General features: G+C 48.8%; 1 protein-coding gene across 1 annotated transcript in view; it reads left to right on the top strand.

The window, feature by feature from the left end:
- Positions 1-10,000, top strand: part of LOC116063525 (sialoadhesin-like) — an 81,494-nt gene that overhangs the window by 1,373 nt on the left and 70,121 nt on the right. The window lies entirely within an intron of this gene.

Below are 10,000 nucleotides of genomic sequence, written 5' to 3'. Positions count from 1 at the left end.
AAGTGCGTTTCATTATCTTTGTGGGGACCCGTCATTGACATAATGTATTCCCTAGCCCCTTACCCTAACCTTAACCATCACCACTAAATGCCTAACCTTAACCCTTACCCTCACCCTAACCATAACCTAATTCTAACCCTAATCCTAAAACCAAGTCTTAACCCTCAAACAGACCTTTAAACTTGTGGGGTCCAGCATTTTGGCCTCACAAGGCTGTCGGGACCCCACAAGTATACTGGACTCCTGGTTTTTGGACCCCATCTCCAACTCCAAACTTTAGCTTAAGTTTGGAGCAATATTTAGCTTCCTTCCCAACAAGCTACCACAGCATGGGTTCCTTATGTTGTCTAGTTTACTTTGATACCAATGTATTGTTCTAGCTTTGGAACAGAACCCACTACAGCCTCTAAAAGACAGTAAAGTCACCCTAAAAGATGGAGGGCTGTCTTTACCTTTAGTTGTATAGTGATCTTGGTCTGTAACAACATGAGGAACGGGGATCATCAGTTCCAACAAGTCATAATCTATCTAGTCTAATGTAATATAATGTATTAAAAACTAACTCTGTAAATGTATTTTAGATGGTGATCAGATGAAGATAAGAAGCTCCAGAGATGATGGAGAGTTTAAAAGAGGAGAAGCAGTCACACTGAACTGTTCTGCTGCAATCTGCACTATCCACCAACTGGAGGTCAGCTGGTTCAGAGATGGCCACGCCCTCTCAGAGACTGGCCCCGCCCTCCATCTCAGCTATCTGACTGCAAAGGATTGTGGGAATTACATCTGTGGTTTGAAGAAGAACGAGCGCACCCTCTCAGTGCCGTACAGCCTGCATGTGGAAGGTTAGTTTGATCAGTTTTTATCTGAAAACATTTTCAGACCAGATCCAAACTCAACAAGTCGTCTATATAAACTACAAACTGAATCCAAACCACCTTAAAGCTATAGTACGTAGTTTCTGTCGCCCCCATGAGGAATTCTAAGTAATGACAACAAAACTGTCGGCGCGTCCACATGATACAAGTCTTCCGTGATCACCCCCCCCCTTGCGGTACAGCGCAGCCTGGCGCAACTGTCTTTGCTAGTTTAAGACCGACCCAGTTGTCAGTTTCCCGTCCAGCGCCCACGTCGTTAAAATAGCAAATGCACCTGCACCCATCTGTGGCCCATGGGCGTGCTGGTGTTACAGGGAGGTGTGTTCAGGTGCATTCTGGGCGTGCTGGTGTTACAGGGAGGTGTGTTCAGGTGCATTCTAGGCGTGCTGGTGTTACAGGGAGGTGTGTTCAGGTGCATTCTGGGCGTATTGCTATCTTGAGGCAGCGGAAAGTGATCCCGCCATTGACCAACAAAAACCTGGTCTAAAGTACGATGTTCCTCAATTTAAAAGAACGTTCTTCAGCCGAAGAAAGTCTCAGTTCACCGTAGGTTTGTCATATGACCACTTAGTTTAGTGTGAAACTGCTCAGTGAACTACATCTCTCGTCTTACACAATTTACGTCACCTAGCTTGATGCTCAACTTGCTTGCTAGCTAGCTAGCTTAGCTCTGTTCCACAACACGTAACATTATCTTACCTGATGAGTTTTATCCAGTGAAGTGTTTTCAGCAGATAAGCAAAAGAACGAGCGAGATCCTCTGCTCATTAGAGTAATGTTACATCCCCGGTATGATACCCACAGAGACGTCGTAGCTTCAGAGAGACGTCATCCATGCCACATTGAAGTCTGAAGTCTTTCTAATTACGTGTTTTCACAGTCTTATTCTTCAACAGTTTAACAATAAACTGAGACTTTCGTCGGCGGAAGTAGAAGGGCGTGACTTCGGCTCTATATGACGAAACGTTTTTCTTTTAATAACTTTTCATCTTTAACGTGTTAAGATGACACAGACCAAATTTGAAGTTGATCAGAAATCTCTAGGAGGAGTTTGTTAAAGTACGACATGTGGAAATGGTCAAAATCGCTCAAATTTTGAACTTTCAATTCAAAATGGCGGACTTCCTCTTGGGTTAAGGGTATGGGTCCAATGAGCTTCGTTGTACGTCTTGACATGCTACATATGTGTACCACGTTTCGTTAGTCTATGTTAAACGCACTGCAGGGGCTCAATTTCTTTAACTTTGTATGGGGCGCTAGCGAGCCATTTTTGTGCGCCTATTCCTGAAACCCTTAAAATACGTAATTGTTCACCAGGTTTGTTGCGACTGCCAATTTTGGTGAGTTTTTGAGTATGATAAGCCCCTCAAAAAGGCAATTAATTTGCCGTACTAATAATAATTCCTTTAGTTTCAATAGGGCCTTCGCCGCTGTCGGTGCTCGGGCCCTAAATATTACGGTGTAAATCCTCCATCATAATAGCAATGCTCCAAGGTCCAAACACGCCTGGCTTTTAAAGGGAATGGGAGATGATCTCTGATTACTCCCAAAACACACCTCTGATTAATGAAGACACTAAGTACAACCCTTTAGAACCATGCACCCGGCACACGGACCCTTTTTTACTGCCGTCAAACTAGCAAAAGTGGATTTGGACACGCCCTAAACGCACCTGCACCAGGCGCTTCATTCCGTGCGCTCAGATCGTTAAAATAGGGCCCATAATCTATCTAGTCTAATCTAATATAATGTATTAAAAACTAACACTGTAAATGTATTTTAGATCAGATGAAGATAAGAAGCTCCAGAGATGATGGAGAGTTTAAAAGAGGGGAAGCAGTCACACTGAACTGTTCTACTGAAAGCTGCACTATCCACCAACCGGAGGTCAGCTGGTTCAGAGATGGCCACGCCCTCTCAGGGACTGGCCCCACCCTCCATCTCAGCAGTCTGACTGCAAAGAATTCTGGGAACTACACCTGTGGTTTGAAGAAGAACAACCGCACCCTCTCCGTCCCGTATAGCCTGCATGTGGAGGCTGACGAGGAAGGTTAGTTTGATCAGTTTTTATCTGCAAACATTTTCAGACCAGATCCAAACTCAACAAGTCCGTCTATATGAATTACAAACTGAATCTAAAACAGTCAGACCACCTTAAAGCTGTAGTACGTAGTTTCTGTTGCCCCGATGAGGAATTCTAAGTAATGACAACAACACTGTCAGAAGCTAACATGTCAGATTGTTACAGAGCAACATGACGTTAGCTGCTTCAAGGTTAAAGTGTTTCCCTCTGACTGTAATCTCACCATTGTCTCCTGATAATGTCTGATGTGTTCTGCAGGAGGAGGTCTGGCTCTGATCGTTGGTCTGGTGGTCGGGGTCCTGCTGGTTCTCTTCGCTGTTATTCTGGTCGTCTGCATCATCAAAAGGTAGTTTAATAAATCTGTCCGTCTTTGTCTTCGTAATACAGTTTATATATATTATATACAGGTTATGCTTGTTATTGTGATCATGGTGTTGTGTTTGTTATTGTGATCATGGTGTTGTGTTGTGTGGAAGGACAGAACAGACCAAGGGAGATATGGGGAGACGGATGCCAAAAAACAGGAGTGGAGACACGAGGGCTCGGGTAAGATGGCGAGGGAGCTAGCTGGGGTAGGATGGTGAGGGAGCTAGGGGACTCAAGGGCAAATCCTAGGAGGATGAGGGACTCAGGGGCAGAAGCTAGGATGGAGAGGGAAGACATGGGACTGGATGGCGAGGGAGCTAGCTGGGGCTGGATGGCGAGGGAGCTTGCTGGGATAGGATGGCGAGGGAGCTAGCTGGGCTAAGTTGGCGAGGGAGCTAGGGGACTCAAGGGCAAATCCTAGGAGGACGAAGGACTCAGGGGCAGAAGCTAGGATGGAGAGGGAAGACAGGGGATAGGATGGCGAGGGACTCACTGGGATAGGAAGGCGAGGGATCTCGGGGAGCGCGGGGAAACCAGGGCAGAGGAAACCGGGGCCGAGGAAACCGAAGAGGAGACAGAAGTCCGGGGAGCAGGGAGAATCCAAGGAGGGAAGGCTGGAAGCGGGAGCCAGGAGGAGGGGAAAACACAGGAGACACAAAGGCAGGCCAACAGAGAAACACACAAAAGAACTAGAGAACTGGAAACAAAACCCCCCCCTAGGGATGGCTCCCAGACGTCCAAAAACCAAAACAAAGAACAAAAATCAACCCAGTGCGGGCGAGGAGGTCTGGAGGGGGAAAGACCCAAAAAGGTTACAAAAAACAAAAACAAAATTGCCCACAAAAAGCAAAACAGCCCAAGGAGGACGAAAAGGGTCCCGGGGAGGCAAAGAGTCAACGGGGCTGAGGACCGTGGAACAGTGGGCACTCAGGAACTCTAGACAGAGGGCACCCGAGAACAGGGGACAGAGGGCGCTACGGCACTGGAGACCGTGAGCACTAGGGCACTATGGACAGAGGGCGCTAGGGCACCGGAGACCGTGAGCACTAGGGTACGGGGGACCCGTGGGTACTCGGGCACTGGGAACAGGGGACTGTGCTGCTTAGACCAGCAGGGCTGCTGGCAGCAGTGGAGGGAGAACCCCTCTGGCAGCCGGCGGCGACGGCAGAATCCTTCGGGCGGCCGGTGGCGAAGGCAGAATCCTTCATGCGGCCGGCGGCGAAGGCAGAATCCGTCCGGCGGCCGGCGGCAAAGGCAGAATCCTTGAAGCGTCCGGTGGCGAAGGCAGAATCCTTCAGGTGGCCAGTGTTTAAGGCAGAATCCCTCAGGCGGCCAGGCAGGTAGTTGAGGACTTCTAGGCGGCCATCGGCGAAGGCGAAACCCCTCCGGCAGCCGGACAGGACGGCGAGGGCAGCGCTCCTCCTCCTCCTCCGGGTCGGCCAAGGCGGAGCACCTCTGGAGGCTGAGCAGGTCGACCAAGGCGGAGCCCTTCTGGAGGCGAAGGGGCAGCTGGACTGGAACCGGGCGACGGGTCAGCTGGGCTGGAGCCGGGCATCGGGTCAACTGGACTGGAGTCGGGCGGCGGGTCAGCTGGGCTGGGGCCGGGCGGCGAGTCAGCTGGACTGGCACCAGGCGGCGAGTCAGCTGTATCTCAGAATCTGGAAGGCTGCTAGTCAGCCGGGAATCTGGGAGGCTGCTAGCCAGCTGGGAATCAGGGAGGCTGCTAGCCCACCGGGGATCTGGGAGGCTGCTAGCCAGCCTGGGATCTGGGAGGCTGCTAGCCAGCCGGGAATCAGGGAAGCTGCTAGCCAGCCGGGGATCTGGGAGGCTGCTAGCCAGCCTGGATTCAGGGGGACGGCTAGCCAGCTGGGATTCAGGGAGGCTGCTGGTCAGCCAGAACTCTGGGGGGCTGCTAAACAGCAGGAACTCTGGGGGGGGGGGCACACTAGTAAACTCGAGGACACTAGAAAGCCTGGGGATACTAGAAATCCTGGGGATACCTGAAAGCTTGGGAACGCCGGGCAGTGCTGGGACACTGGGCAGCTTGGGGACACTGGAGAGCCTGGGGACACTAGAAAGCTCGGGGACGCTGGGCAGTGCTGGGACACTGGTCAGCTCGGGGACGCTGGCCAGTGCTGGGACACTGGTCAGCTTGGGGACACTGGAGAGCCTGGGGACACTAGAAAGCTTGGGGACACTAGAAGGCTTGGGGACACTGGGCAGTGCTGGGACACTGGTCAGCTCGGGGACACTGGATTGCCTAGGGACACTAGAAAGCATGGGGACACTAGAAGGCTCGGGGACACTGGGCAGTGCTGGGACACTGGGCAGCTCGAGGACACTAGGGAGCTTGGGGACACTAGGGAGCTCAGCCTCTGGGGAAGCCGGCCAAGGAGCGGGTTGGGTGACAAACCAGGCGCCAATGGCCAGAGTGTTTGCAGCCGGGGGAACAGGCAGGCTGGTGGGTGAGTCATTGGGCTCTGGAAGGGAGAGTTCCCGCTCTACCTCTTCCCAGCGAACCATCATGAGGTGCCAGGCTGAGGTGGGATCCTCCTTGTAAAGGGAGCAAAACAAAAAGGTCAACCGCTTCACCTCTGACTCCATGGGGTGGAGGAGAGGCTTGAACTTTGCTGGGTCCATGTTTGGCTGGATCATTCTGTTGTGTGGAAGGACAGAACAGACCCAAGTGCAACGTTCAACAACAAAATCAGGTTTATTTTAACAAAGAAAGGGGGGAGATATGGGGAGGCGGATGCCAAAAAACAGGAGCGGAGACATGAGGGCTGGGGAAGGATGACGAGGGAGCTTGCTGGGGTAGGATGGCGAGGGAGCTAGGGGACTCAAGGGCAAAGCCTAGGAGGACGAGGGACTCAGGGGCAGAAGCTAGGAAGGAGAGGGAAGACAGGGGATAGGATGGAGAGGGACTCACTGGGATAGGAAGGCGAGGGATCTCGGGGACCGCAGGGGAACCGGGGCCGAAGAAACCGCGGAGGAGACACAGAAGTCCGGGGAGCAGGGAGAATCCAAGGAGGGAAGGCTGGAAGCAGGAGTGAAGGTAGGATGAAGTGGAGAGCTGTAGGGAAAGACCCGAGTGGTGAAGCCAGTTGACTGGGGGTGGGAGCGAGGCATGGAGATGATGGCTGCAGGGGAGAGACACGAGAGAGGTGAGGACAGGCACAGGAAAATGGCAGATATGTCTACGAATGTTCAGAGAGTGAGCTTGTATCTAGTGTCACCAGAGTGGCAGAGACAATGATCCAGTGAAGATAGTGAGTGGAGCCGGGGTTGAAGTACTGAGCTTGATTGTAGATGGCAGGCAGGTGTGTGTGGCGGGAGAACGGTGATATGGAATGATGACCAGGTGTGCGCAGTCAGCTGGCAGTAGCAGGCAGGAGGAGGGGAAAACACAGGAGACACAAAGGCAGGCCAACAGAGAAACACACAAAAGTACTAGAGAACTGGAAACAAAAACCCCAAATGATCACAAAAACCCCAAATATTGTGATCATGGTGTTGTGTTTGCAGGAAGAGAGCAGCAGGTCTGGATCAGACAGCTGTGGGACGGGACGGGGAACAAGAGGTGAGCTGAGGTGTTTCACTGCTTATTTTAGTTTGCAGATGAAGGATCTGTCTCATGAGTCTCTCTTTCTTCATCTCTTTCTGTGTTTTTTCATCTATTTCTGTCTTTCTTCATCTCTTTCTGTCTTTCTTCATCTCTGTCTGTGGTTTTCAGAACTCTGATAACATCTACAGCAACGACTTCCTGCAGCTTGCTGAGCAGCAGGGACCCAGCAGCGCTGTGGAGGAAGTCAGCTACGCCTCGGTCCAGTTCACACACAAGAAGCAGGCCAGGTACTGGAGGCTGCTAAACATGGCCCTGTTCATACCTTCAGACTTTGGTATTTTCAACATGGAACCTATTTTCCCCTGCAGTGGTTTCTAAGTGACTGATGTGAAGAAAACTCTTTGAAATGGGTTCAGTATTAAATAGTTAGCGTCCACTAAAAGTTCTGTTGTTGCTGCTGACAGACTCAGATTATTATTCTAAGTGTCTGACAACATTATGAAAGGATCCCTACAGAGATAGACCTTTCAGTTAAAGAGTAAGATCCTTTTAGTTTAACATGAAACAGCCCCAAAATCCCCATCACCAAACTCACCAGACTCCATGTAAATAATCAGGACTTTTAGCGTGTATAGAGCCAGCATATTTCCACATGTAAATGGGTGAATTAAGGGTTTCATGTTAAACTAAAAGGATCTTACTCTTTAACTAAAAGGTCTATCTCTGTAGGGATCCTTTCATAATGTTGTCAGACACTTAGAATAATAATCTGAGTCTGTCAGCAGCAACAACAGAACTTTTAGTGGACACTAACTGATGCTATACATTTGTCATGTAGGATTACATTACAGCCTGTTTCTTGTTTAAGGCTGCATACATAAAGTCCAGGTTGGGAAAAACTCATCTTCTGTTTGATATTTATTCATTTTCAGACCGGTGGAGGAGGTGGAGGACTCCATCATCTACAGCTCTGTAGCCAGAACAGGCTGAAGACAAACCACACCATGATGGTAGATAATGTTTTTTTTTCTGGAAACCTTCACTTTTATTGAAAATGATGTTAGACGAGTATCAGCCAATCAATACTTTAACAAAATAAAGTCATGTTTGATAAAAAAAAAAAAACACACACACACACACACACACACACACACACACACACACACACACATTAGAGTGCTGCTCGGGTCCGACCCGAGCCCGACAGTTAAAATCTCATTTTCATTTTCAGGCATTCAGAAATGTCAACAGATGAGGTCATCAGCTCACACGGGGCAACAAACGCATGTTAATAAGCTGTTTGATTTAAAATGTTCAATGTGTTAACCTTTCCTGATCGTTTCGCTTCCGACCGTGGTCTGAAAACCAGGGAGACTGGTTACCTCCACGGCTGACGTTATAAAACGTTAGGGGTATATCCCGTTTCTGGTGAGCAAATGAATGAACTTGGCTTTCAGTCTGACACCACACACAGTGTACAAAACTTAAGGCGAGACACGGCAGGCAAAAACATCGTTTTTTTTTCACTGGTCAATTTTGAGATTTTGGGCTATTTGGCTTCAATAACATGTCTTCTTTCAGACTTGTGGTGAAATAAAGTCCGAAATACACATTTAGGTCTTTATTTTACTCCACTTTGTCTGTTTGCGTCGGTAGATTTCATCTAAATTCAACAAAAGTTGGCGTTCTAAATCATCGCGCTGCTCCGCGATCGCTGTCTGCACCCTGTCATCACATATACCGTTGGAAAGCTCTCTTTCTCCTGTACAATGCTGTCGGATCCAAATATGGTCATTTCTTTTTTATCAGCAACCAATCGTGAAAGTAAAAGGGGGGATTTAACTGAAAATGCGCAATCTCATTGGCTGATGCCAATTTCTGACAACGTGATTCGTTCAGAATCGTCACATGACGCGCTCTGACATTTCCGCGGTAGCTCAAAATGTTGAAAGAAATGCGTCAAACGGCCGAAAATCACCTCAGAGAAGACGAAAACAGTTGTCATTAGCAACAAGACACAGAGGATCACAAACTAAGACAGCAGATGATGAAATGACTTCACATAGTACGTCGATGTTTAAACTATCGTTCAGAAAACAGGAGTGTTCAGACAGCGGAGGTACTCAGACTCTCTCTCTCTCTCTCTCTCTCTCTCTCTCACATACAGTTTTGTATAATATAATTACTATATAATAGGCTACTAAACAGATCTGTAATGTTGGGATCCTAAGTGGTGTGAGTCCCTCAGGCTGTAGCAGGCAGATCCATATGTAGCTGTCAGTGGAGCTGCTGTCACCTCTCCTAGGAGAACTACCAGCTTCTCTTCTGGTGTTAACTTTTTTTGGCTATTTTTCCAAGGTGTAAATCTCTTAGTGAAGATAGTTTTTCCCAGTGGAGGAGGAAGTGTATCTCTGTCTGACCCAGCTGGTGGTCACTGAGCCTGTATTTAGTCAGGATCCGTCTCTTCTTCGTATCTCTGACAGTGTGAAGATAATCTGTCAAATAATAATTTGGTCTACTTTGTTTGCTTTCTCCAATGTTCTAAATATTGGTCTTTTGAATGAGTCATAATTAGTTTTGTTCTGTTGTGTTATGAACCAGTGCTGATGGGAGCCTGGTTAGTTATCTTCACCATCAGCTGACTGAGAGGACTGGTTCTGGTTAGTTATCTTCACCATCAGCTGACTGAGAGGACTGGTTCTGGTTAGTTATCTTCACCATCAGCTGACTGAGGGGACTGGTTCTGGTTAGTTATCTTCACCATCAGCTGACTGAGAGGACTGGTTCTGGTTAGTTATCTTCACCATCAGCTGACTGAGAGGACTGGTTCTGGTTAGTTATCTTCACCATCAGCTGACTGAGAGGACTGGTTCTGGTTAGTTATCTTCACCATCAGCTGACTGAGAGGGACTGGTTCTGGTTAGTTATCTTCACCATCAGCTGACTGAGGGGACTGGTTCTGGTTAGTTATCTTCACCATCAGCTGACTGAGGGGACTGTTTTGTGGGAAAAGTAAGCTGGAGCAGCAGCAAGTATGGCCATCTCCACCTTGATGAAGGAGCCTCGGATGCTTTCTGTTATGGAGAAGTTGTGGCTTCAGAGCTCAGTTGT

This window comes from Sander lucioperca, chromosome 10 (genome assembly GCF_008315115.2).
Source record: "Sander lucioperca isolate FBNREF2018 chromosome 10, SLUC_FBN_1.2, whole genome shotgun sequence".
NCBI classification, from domain to species: Eukaryota; Metazoa; Chordata; class Actinopteri; order Perciformes; family Percidae; genus Sander; species Sander lucioperca.
The sequence above is the reverse complement of the archived record's forward strand: the minus strand, read 5'-3'. Positions and strand labels throughout refer to the sequence as shown.